Raw genomic sequence first — 10,473 nt, forward strand, 5'->3', positions numbered from 1 at the left:
TCCGGGAAGGCGCCCCTCGGGCGGACACAGGTGTCTGCATGAGCCCCTGTCGCTCAGATGCTGGAAGAGCAGTTTGAAAAAGGACCGGGGTAAAGAGGGGGGAAGCACCATATATGTGTCCGGGAAGGCGCCCCTCGGGCGGACACAGGTGTCTGCATGAGCCCCTGTCGCTCAGATGCTGGAAGATCAGTTTGAAAAAGGACCGGGGTAAAGAGGGGGGAAGCACCATATATGTGTCCGGGAAGGCGCCCCTCGGGCGGACACAGGTGTCTGCATGAGCCCCTGTCGCTCAGATGCTGGAAGATCAGTTTGAAAAAAGAACCAGAGGATAGAGGGGGAAAACACCATATTTGTGTCCGAAAATAGCTCACTTTGACTCGGACGCGTTCCCTGTGATTTCAGCCTGTCAGACATGGTGCACATAGTAACGAGATGGAGGTGTTTTGGTCGACCAGGTAAAAAACGAAAAATCGAGAGAAGGTAAAAAGTAGGTGAAAAATTAAGCCTCTCTCGTTAAGGTACTTAGAAAAAATCCCAAAAAAAAAATGAACTCCCATTGAAATGAATGGGGAAAAATTTTTTTCTCGTTTTTTTTCTAAGTACAACAACGAGAGAAGGTAAAAAATGGTTTTTTTAGCCTCTCTCGTTAAGGTACTTAGAAAAAAACCCAGATTTTTTATTTTCTCGTTTTTTTTCTAAGTACAACAACGAGAGAAGGTAAAAACAGGTGCTTTTTAGCCTCTCTCGTTAAGGTACTTGGAAAAAATCCGAGACATGTTTGGTCTTCCCCACTGACAGTGCGCCTTTGCTGGGTAAGTTGTGGACGTGCCAGGCACCCCCGGGACACCGGTGGAACGCGGCCGGACTCGTGGTACTCCAACCCGGGCATAATTTTGGATATTTCCCGGTCCTTTTTTTCCCCACTTTCCCAACTTTTCTTCCGAATCACAGTGCGCCTTTGCTGGGTAAGTTGTGGACATGGCAGGCACCCCCGGGACACCGGTGGAACGCGGCCGGACTCGTGGTACTCCAACCCGGGCATAATATTGGATCAAATTCGGGACTTTTGCCCACTTTCCCAACTTTTCTTCCCAATCACAGTGCGCCTTTGCTGGGTAAGTTGTGGACATGCCAGGCACCCCCGGGACACCGGTGGAACGCGGCCGGACTCGTGGTACTCCAACCCGGGCATAATTTTGGATCAAATTCGGGACTTTTGCCCACTTTCCCAACTTTTCTTCCCAATCACAGTGCGCCTTTGCTGGGTAAGTTGTGGACATGCCAGGCACCCCCGGGACACCGGTGGAACGCGGCCGGACTCGTGGTACTCCAACCCGGGCATAATATTGGATCAAATTCGGGACTTTTGCCCACTTTCCCAACTTTTCTTCCCAATCACAGTGCGCCTTTGCTGGGTAAGTTGTGGACATTGTAGGCACCCCGGAACCCTGGTGGAACGCGGCGGGACTTGTGGGACTCGAACCTGGGTGTGACTTTGGACCAAATTCGGGACTTTTGCCCACTTTCCCAACTTTTCTTCCCAATCACAGTGCGCCTTTGCTGGGTGCGTCGTGGACATTGTAGGCACCCCGAGACACTGGTGGAACGCGGCGGGACTTGTGGGACTCGAACCTGGGTGTGATTTTGGACCAAATTCGGGACTTTTGCCCACTTTCCCAACTTTTCTTCCCAATCACAGTGCGCCTTTGCTGGGTGCGTTGTGGACATGTCAGGCACCCCGAGACACTGGTGGAACGCGGCGGGACTTGCGGGACTCGAACCTGGGTGTGATTTTGGACCAAATTCGGGACTTTTGCCCACTTTCCCAACTTTTCTTCCCAATCACAGTGCGCCTTTGCTGGGTAAGTTGTGGACATTGTAGGCACCCCGGAACCCTGGTGGAACGCGGCGGGACTTGTGGGACTCGAACCTGGGTGTGATTTTGGACCAAATTCGGGACTTTTGCCCACTTTCCCAACTTTTCTTCCCAATCACAGTGCGCCTTTGCTGGGTGCGTCTTAGGCATTGTAGGCGCCCCGGAACCCTGGTGGAACGCGGCGGGACTTGTGGGACTCGAACCTGGGTGTGATTTTGGACCAAATTCGGGACTTTTGCCCACTTTCCCAACTTTTCTTCCCAATCACAGTGCGCCTTTGCTGGGTGCGTTGTGGACATTGTAGGCACCCCGGAACCCTGGTGGAACGCGGCGGGACTTGTGGGACTCGAACCTGGGTGTGATTTTGGACCAAATTCGGGACTTTTGCCCACTTTCCCAACTTTTCTTCCCAATCACAGTGCGCCTTTGCTGGGTGCGTTGTGGACATTGTAGGCACCCCGGAACCCTGGTGGAACGCGGCGGGACTTGTGGGACTCGAACCTGGGTGTGATTTTGGACCAAATTCGGGACTTTTGCCCACTTTCCCAACTTTTCTTCCCAATCACAGTGCGCCTTTGCTGGGTGCGTTGTGGACATTGTAGGCACCCCGGAACCCTGGTGGAACGCGGCGGGACTTGTGGGACTCGAACCTGGGTGTGATTTTGGACCAAATTCGGGACTTTTGCCCACTTTCCCAACTTTTCTTCCCAATCACAGTGCGCCTTTGCTGGGTGCGTTGTGGACATTGTAGGCACCCCGGAACCCTGGTGGAACGCGGCGGGACTTGTGGGACTCGAACCTGGGTGTGATTTTGGACCAAATTCGGGACTTTTGCCCACTTTCCCAACTTTTCTTCCCAATCACAGTGCGCCTTTGCTGGGTAAGTTGTGGACATTGTAGGCACCCCGGAACCCTGGTGGAACGCGGCGGGACTTGTGGGACTCGAACCTGGGTGTGATTTTGGACCAAATTCGGGACTTTTGCCCACTTTCCCAACTTTTCTTCCCAATCACAGTGCGCCTTTGCTGGGTGCGTTGTGGACATTGTAGGCGCCCCGGAACCCTGGTGGAACGCGGCGGGACTTGTGGGACTCGAACCTGGGTGTGATTTTGGACCAAATTCGGGACTTTTGCCCACTTTCCCAACTTTTCTTCCCAATCACAGTGCGCCTTTGCTGGGTGCGTTGTGGACATTGTAGGCACCCCGGAACCCTGGTGGAACGCGGCGGGACCTGCGGGACTCGAACCTGGGTGTGATTTTGGACCAAATTCGGGACTTTTGCCCACTTTCCCAACTTTTCTTCCCAATCACAGTGCGCCTTTGCTGGGTGCGTCGTGGACATTGTAGGCGCCCCGGAACCCTGGTGGAACGCGGCGGGACTTGTGGGACTCGAACCTGGGTGTGATTTTGGACCAAATTCGGGACTTTTGCCCACTTTCCCAACTTTTCTTCCCACTCACAGTGCGCCTTTGCTGGGTGCGTTGTGGACATTGTAGGCACCCCGGAACCCTGGTGGAACGCGGCGGGACTTGTGGGACTCGAACCTGGGTGTGATTTTGGACCAAATTCGGGACTTTTGCCCACTTTCCCAACTTTTCTTCCCAATCACAGTGCGCCTTTGCTGGGTGCGTTGTGGACATTGTAGGCACCCCGGAACCCTGGTGGAACGCGGCGGGACTTGTGGGACTCGAACCTGGGTGTGATTTTGGACCAAATTCGGGACTTTTGCCCACTTTCCCAACTTTTCTTCCCAATCACAGTGCGCCTTTGCTGGGTAAGTTGTGGACATTGTAGGCACCCCGGAACCCTGGTGGAACGCGGCGGGACTTGTGGGACTCGAACCTGGGTGTGATTTTGGACCAAATTCGGGACTTTTGCCCACTTTCCCAACTTTTCTTCCCAATCACAGTGCGCCTTTGCTGGGTGCGTTGTGGACATTGTAGGCACCCCGGAACCCTGGTGGAACGCGGCGGGACTTGTGGGACTCGAACCTGGGTGTGATTTTGGACCAAATTCGGGACTTTTGCCCACTTTCCCAACTTTTCTTCCCAATCACAGTGCGCCTTTGCTGGGTGCGTTGTGGACATTGTAGGCACCCCGGAACCCTGGTGGAACGCGGCGGGACTTGTGGGACTCGAACCTGGGTGTGATTTTGGACCAAATTCGGGACTTTTGCCCACTTTCCCAACTTTTCTTCCCAATCACAGTGCGCCTTTGCTGGGTGCGTTGTGGACATTGTAGGCACCCCGGAACCCTGGTGGAACGCGGCGGGACTTGTGGGACTCGAACCTGGGTGTGATTTTGGACCAAATTCGGGACTTTTGCCCACTTTCCCAACTTTTCTTCCCAATCACAGTGCGCCTTTGCTGGGTGCGTTGTGGACATTGTAGGCACCCCGAGACACTGGTGGAACGCGGCGGGACTTGTGGGACTCGAACCTGGGTGTGATTTTGGACCAAATTCGGGACTTTTGCCCACTTTCCCAACTTTTCTTCCCAATCACAGTGCGCCTTTGCTGGGTGCGTTGTGGACATTGTAGGCACCCCGGAACCCTGGTGGAACGCGGCGGGACTTGTGGGACTCGAACCTGGGTGTGATTTTGGCTCAAATTCGGGACTTTTGCCCACTTTCCCAACTTTTCTTCCCAATCACAGTGCGCCTTTGCTGGGTAAGTTGTGGACATTGTAGGCACCCCGAGACACTGGTGGAACGCGGCGGGACTTGTGGGACTCGAACCTGGGTGTGATGCCTTTGCTGGGTGCGTTGTGGACATTGTAGGCACCCCGGAACCCTGGTGGAACGCGGCGGGACTTGTGGGACTCGAACCTGGGTGTGATTTTGGACCAAATGCGGGACTTTTGCCCACTTTCCCAACTTTTCTTCCCAATCACAGTGCGCCTTTGCTGGGTAAGTTGTGGACATTGTAGGCACCCCGAGACCCTGGTGGAACGCGGCGGGACTTGTGGGACTCGAACCTGGGTGTGATTTTGGACCAAATTCGGGACTTTTGCCCACTTTCCCAACTTTTCTTCCCAATCACAGTGCGCCTTTGCTGGGTGCGTTGTGGACATTGTAGGCACCCCGGAACCCTGGTGGAACGCGGCGGGACTTGTGGGACTCGAACCTGGGTGTGATTTTGGACCAAATTCGGGACTTTTGCCCACTTTCCCAACTTTTCTTCCCAATCACAGTGCGCCTTTGCTGGGTGCGTTGTGGACATTGTAGGCACCCCTAGACACTGGTGGAACGCGGCGGGACTTGTGGGACTCGAACCTGGGTGTGATTTTGGACCAAATTCGGGACTTTTGCCCACTTTCCCAACTTTTCTTCCCAATCACAGTGCGCCTTTGCTGGGTGAGTTGTGGACATTGTAGGCACCCCGAGACACTGGTGGAACGCGGCGGGACTTGTGGGACTCGAACCTGGGTGTGATTTTGGACCAAATTCGGGACTTTTGCCCACTTTCCCAACTTTTCTTCCCAATCACAGTGCGCCTTTGCTGGGTAAGTTGTGGACATGCCAGGCACCCCGAGACCCTGGTGGAACGCGGCGGGACTTGTGGGACTCGAACCTGGGTGTGATTTTGGACCAAATTCGGGACTTTTGCCCACTTTCCCAACTTTTCTTCCCAATCACAGTGCGCCTTTGCTGGGTAAGTTGTGGACATTGTAGGCACCCCGGAACCCTGGTGGAACGCGGCGGGACTTGTGGGACTCGAACCTGGGTGTGATTTTGGACCAAATTCGGGACTTTTGCCCACTTTCCCAACTTTTCTTCCCAATCACAGTGCGCCTTTGCTGGGTGCGTTGTGGACATTGTAGGCACCCCGGAACCCTGGTGGAACGCGGCGGGACTTGTGGGACTCGAACCTGGGTGTGATTTTGGACCAAATTCGGGACTTTTGCCCACTTTCCCAACTTTTCTTCCCAATCACAGTGCGCCTTTGCTGGGTGCGTTGTGGACATTGTAGGCACCCCGAGACACTGGTGGAACGCGGCGGGACTTGTGGGACTCGAACCTGGGTGTGATTTTGGACCAAATTCGGGACTTTTGCCCACTTTCCCAACTTTTCTTCCCAATCACAGTGCGCCTTTGCTGGGTGCGTTGTGGACATTGTAGGCGCCCCGGAACCCTGGTGGAACGCGGCGGGACTTGTGGGACTCGAACCTGGGTGTGATTTTGGACCAAATTCGGGACTTTTGCCCACTTTCCCAACTTTTCTTCCCAATCACAGTGCGCCTTTGCTGGGTGCGTTGTGGACATTGTAGGCGCCCCGGAACCCTGGTGGAACGCGGCGGGACTTGTGGGACTCGAACCTGGGTGTGATTTTGGACCAAATTCGGGACTTTTGCCCACTTTCCCAACTTTTCTTCCCAATCACAGTGCGCCTTTGCTGGGTGCGTTGTGGACATTGTAGGCGCCCCGGAACCCTGGTGGAACGCGGCGGGACTTGTGGGACTCGAACCTGGGTGTGATTTTGGACCAAATTCGGGACTTTTGCCCACTTTCCCAACTTTTCTTCCCAATCACAGTGCGCCTTTGCTGGGTGCGTTGTGGACATTGTAGGCGCCCCGGAACCCTGGTGGAACGCGGCGGGACTTGTGGGACTCGAACCTGGGTGTGATTTTGGACCAAATTCGGGACTTTTGCCCACTTTCCCAACTTTTCTTCCCAATCACAGTGCGCCTTTGCTGGGTGCGTTGTGGACATTGTAGGCGCCCCGGAACCCTGGTGGAACGCGGCGGGACTTGTGGGACTCGAACCTGGGTGTGATTTTGGACCAAATTCGGGACTTTTGCCCACTTTCCCAACTTTTCTTCCCAATCACAGTGCGCCTTTGCTGGGTGCGTTGTGGACATTGTAGGCACCCCGAGACACTGGTGGAACGCGGCGGGACTTGTGGGACTCGAACCTGGGTGTGATTTTGGACCAAATTCGGGACTTTTGCCCACTTTCCCAACTTTTCTTCCCAATCACAGTGCGCCTTTGCTGGGTGCGTTGTGGACATTGTAGGCACCCCGAGACACTGGTGGAACGCGGCGGGACTTGTGGGACTCGAACCTGGGTGTGATTTTGGACCAAATTCGGGACTTTTGCCCACTTTCCCAACTTTTCTTCCCAATCACAGTGCGCCTTTGCTGGGTGCGTTGTGGACATTGTAGGCACCCCGGCACTCTGATGGAACGCGGCGGGACTTGCGGGACTCGAACCTGGGTGTGATTTTGGACCAAATTCGGGACTTTTGCCCACTTTCCCAACTTTTCTTCCCAATCACAGTGCGCCTTTGCTGGGTGCGTTGTGGACATTGTAGGCACCCCCGGAACCCTGGTGGAACGCGGCGGGACTTGTGGGACTCGAACCTGGGTGTGATTTTTGATCATTTCGTGGCCTTTTGCTATGCATGCCTTCTCCCCGCTAGTTTGATGTGTGCTGCTGCAAAAGTTCCAAGAGGGCGTTTTTGCCCCCCTCCAAACTCCCTCTCTTTGTTTATAGTGCATATTTTCTGCTGGATCTACTCTCTATTTACTCCAAGGAAAAAAACTAGCCGGTCGCGGCAAATTTTTACAATCGGTCGCCAAACTACGGCACGAGGGCCGAACGCGGTACGCCGGCGTCCAAGATACGGCCCGGGGATTTTTTTGATTTTTTGGGCTTTTTTTGATTTTTTTGGACATGTTGGGCATCCCAGGACTCGGGTGCGACTGCAGGACGTGTGGGGCTCTAACCTGGGTGTGGTTTTTGGTCATTTTTCCGGACTTTTGCCCACTTTTCCAACTTTTCTTCCCCACTCACAGTGCGCCTTTGCTGGGTGCGTTTTGGGCATGCGGGGGGCACCTCGGACTCGGGTGGGACGCGGCGGGACTTGTGGCACTCGTACCTGGGTGTGATTTTTGATCATTTTGTGGACTTTTCCCCAGACACTCTCCACTTGTCTACCCCACTTCCCCTGTGACTTTGCTGGGGGGGCGTTTCCCCGCTGTCCTTTGTAGTGTAAGGGTTACTTTTCTTTTTTTTCTGTCTGAAAATAGGGCCCCAAAAGGCCTCACACTCCCCGGGAAGACCTGATGGACGCCTCGGCGTCACTGAAACAGGCCAATCTGTCTGAAAATATGGCCCACGAAAGGCCTCACATTCCCCGGGAAGACCTGACGGACGCCCCGGCGTCACCGAAATACGGCAAACTGTCTGAAAATAGGGGCTCCAAGTGTTCCCCACTCTTTCTGGCCCACAAAAGGCCTCTCATTCCCCGGGAACACCTGTAGGACTCCCCGGCGTCAAGGAAATACGCCAAACCGTCTGAAAATAGGGGCCCAAAAGAACTGGAAATGATGTGTTTAATTTGGGGGGTGATGTCTATAATTATGGGGGTGCATTGGAGGCGGGAGTCCACTGGAGGGCTCCACACCGTCTGAATATAGGGCCCCAAAAGGCCTGGAATTAATGTCTTTAATTTGGGGGGTGCATTTGCAGCGGGAGTCCACCGGAGGGCTCCATTTCCCCACTCTTTTGTTGACATATGGCCACAAAAGGCCTCTCATTCCCCGGGAAGACCTGATGGACGCCCCGGCGTCACCGAAATAAGCCAAACTGTCTGAAAATAGGGGCTCCAAGGGTTCCCCACTCTTTCTGGCCCACAAAAGGCCTCTCATTCCCCGGGAACACCTGTAGGACTCCCCGGCGTCAAGGAAATACGCCAAACTGTCTGAAAATAGGGCCCCAAAAGAACTGGAAATGATGCCTTTAATTTGGGGGGTGATGTCTTTAATTTGGGGGGTGCATTGGAGGCGGGAGTCCACTGGAGGGCTACACACCGTCTGAATATAGGGCCCCAAAAGGCCTGGAATTAATGTATTTAATTTGGGGGGTGCATTTGCAGCGGGAGTCCACCGGAGGGCTCCATTTCCCCACTCTTTTGTTGACATATGGCCACAAAAGGCCTCTCATTCCCCGGGAAGACCTGATGGACGCCCCGGCGTCACCGAAATAAGCCAAACTGTCTGAAAATAGGGGCTCCAAGGGTTCCCCACTCTTTCTGGCCCACAAAAGGCCTCTCATTCCCCGGGAACACCTGTAGGACTCCCCGGCGTCAAGGAAATACGCCAAACCGGCTGAAAACAGGCCCCCAAAAGAACTGGAAATAATGTCTTTAGTTTGGGGGGTGATGTCTTTAATTTGGGGGGTGCATTGGAGGCGGGAGTCCACTGGAGGGCTCCACAACGTCTGAAAATAGGGCCCCAAAAGAACTGGAAATAATGTGTTTAATTCAGGGTGCATTTGCAGCGAGTGTCCACCAGAGGGCTCCAATTCCCCAGCTATAGTCCTGGTACTCTAAAATGATGGCACTTAGTCAAATTTCCGCCTTTTTTTGATGACTTCCAACTAGGAGAGGGACTAATTTTGAGTTCCGGACCCGGGTGGAGAACCATAGCACGTCGGCCTTCTTAAAGGGACATCCTCCTAGGCACTTAGTCAAATTTACACCTTTTTTTTGGACTTCCAGCGAGGAGAGGGACTAATTTTGCGTTCCTGACCCAGGTGGAGGACCATAGCACGTCGGCCTTCTTAAAGGGACATCCTCCTAGGCACTTAGTCAAATTTACACCTTTTTTTTGGACTTCCAGCGAGGAGAGGGACAATTTTGCGTTCCTGACCCAGGTGGAGGACCATAGCACGTCGGCCTTCTTAAAGGGACATCCTCCTAGGCACTTAGTCAAATTTACACCTTTTTTTTGGACTTCCAGCGAGGAGAGGGACAATTTTGCGTTCCTGACCCAGGTGGAGGACCATAGCACGTCGGCCTTCTTAAAGGGACATCCTCCTAGGCACTTAGTCAAATTTACACCTTTTTTTTGGACTTCCAGCGAGGAGAGGGACAATTTTGCGTTCCTGACCCAGGTGGAGGACCATAGCACGTCGGCCTTCTTAAAGGGACATCCTCCTAGGCACTTAGTCAAATTTACACCTTTTTTTTGGACTTCCAGCGAGGAGAGGGACTAATTTTGCTTTCCGCACCCGGGTGGAGAACCATAGCAGGTCAGCCTTCTTAAAGGGACATCCTCCTAGGCACTTAGTCAAATTTACGCCTTTTTTTTGGACTTCCAGCGAGGAGAGGGACTAATTTTGCTTTCCGTACCCGGGTGGAGAACCATAGCAGGTCGGCCTTCTTAAAGGGACATCCTCCTAGGCACTTAGTCAAATTTACACCTTTTTTTTGGACTTCCAGCGAGGAGAGGGACAATTTTGCGTTCCTGACCCAGGTGGAGGACCATAGCACGTCGGCCTTCTTAAAGGGAAATGCTCCTAGACACTTAGTCAAATTTACCAAACTTTTCTATAGAGCCCTGGTACTCTAAAATGATGACACATAGACAAAAAACCAAACTTTTCTATAGAGGCCTGGTACTCTAAAATGATGGCACTTAGTCAAATTTCCGCCTTTTTTTTGGACTTCCAGCGAGGAGAGGGACTAATTTTGCGTTCCTGACCCAGGTGGAGGACCATAGCACGTCGGCCTTCTTAAAGGGACATCCTCCTAGGCACTTAGTCAAATTTACACCTTTTTTTTGGACTTCCAGCGAGGAGAGGGACAATTTTGC

Source organism: Nerophis lumbriciformis, unplaced genomic scaffold (assembly GCF_033978685.3).
Source record: "Nerophis lumbriciformis unplaced genomic scaffold, RoL_Nlum_v2.1 HiC_scaffold_989, whole genome shotgun sequence".
Classification (NCBI taxonomy): domain Eukaryota; kingdom Metazoa; phylum Chordata; class Actinopteri; order Syngnathiformes; family Syngnathidae; genus Nerophis; species Nerophis lumbriciformis.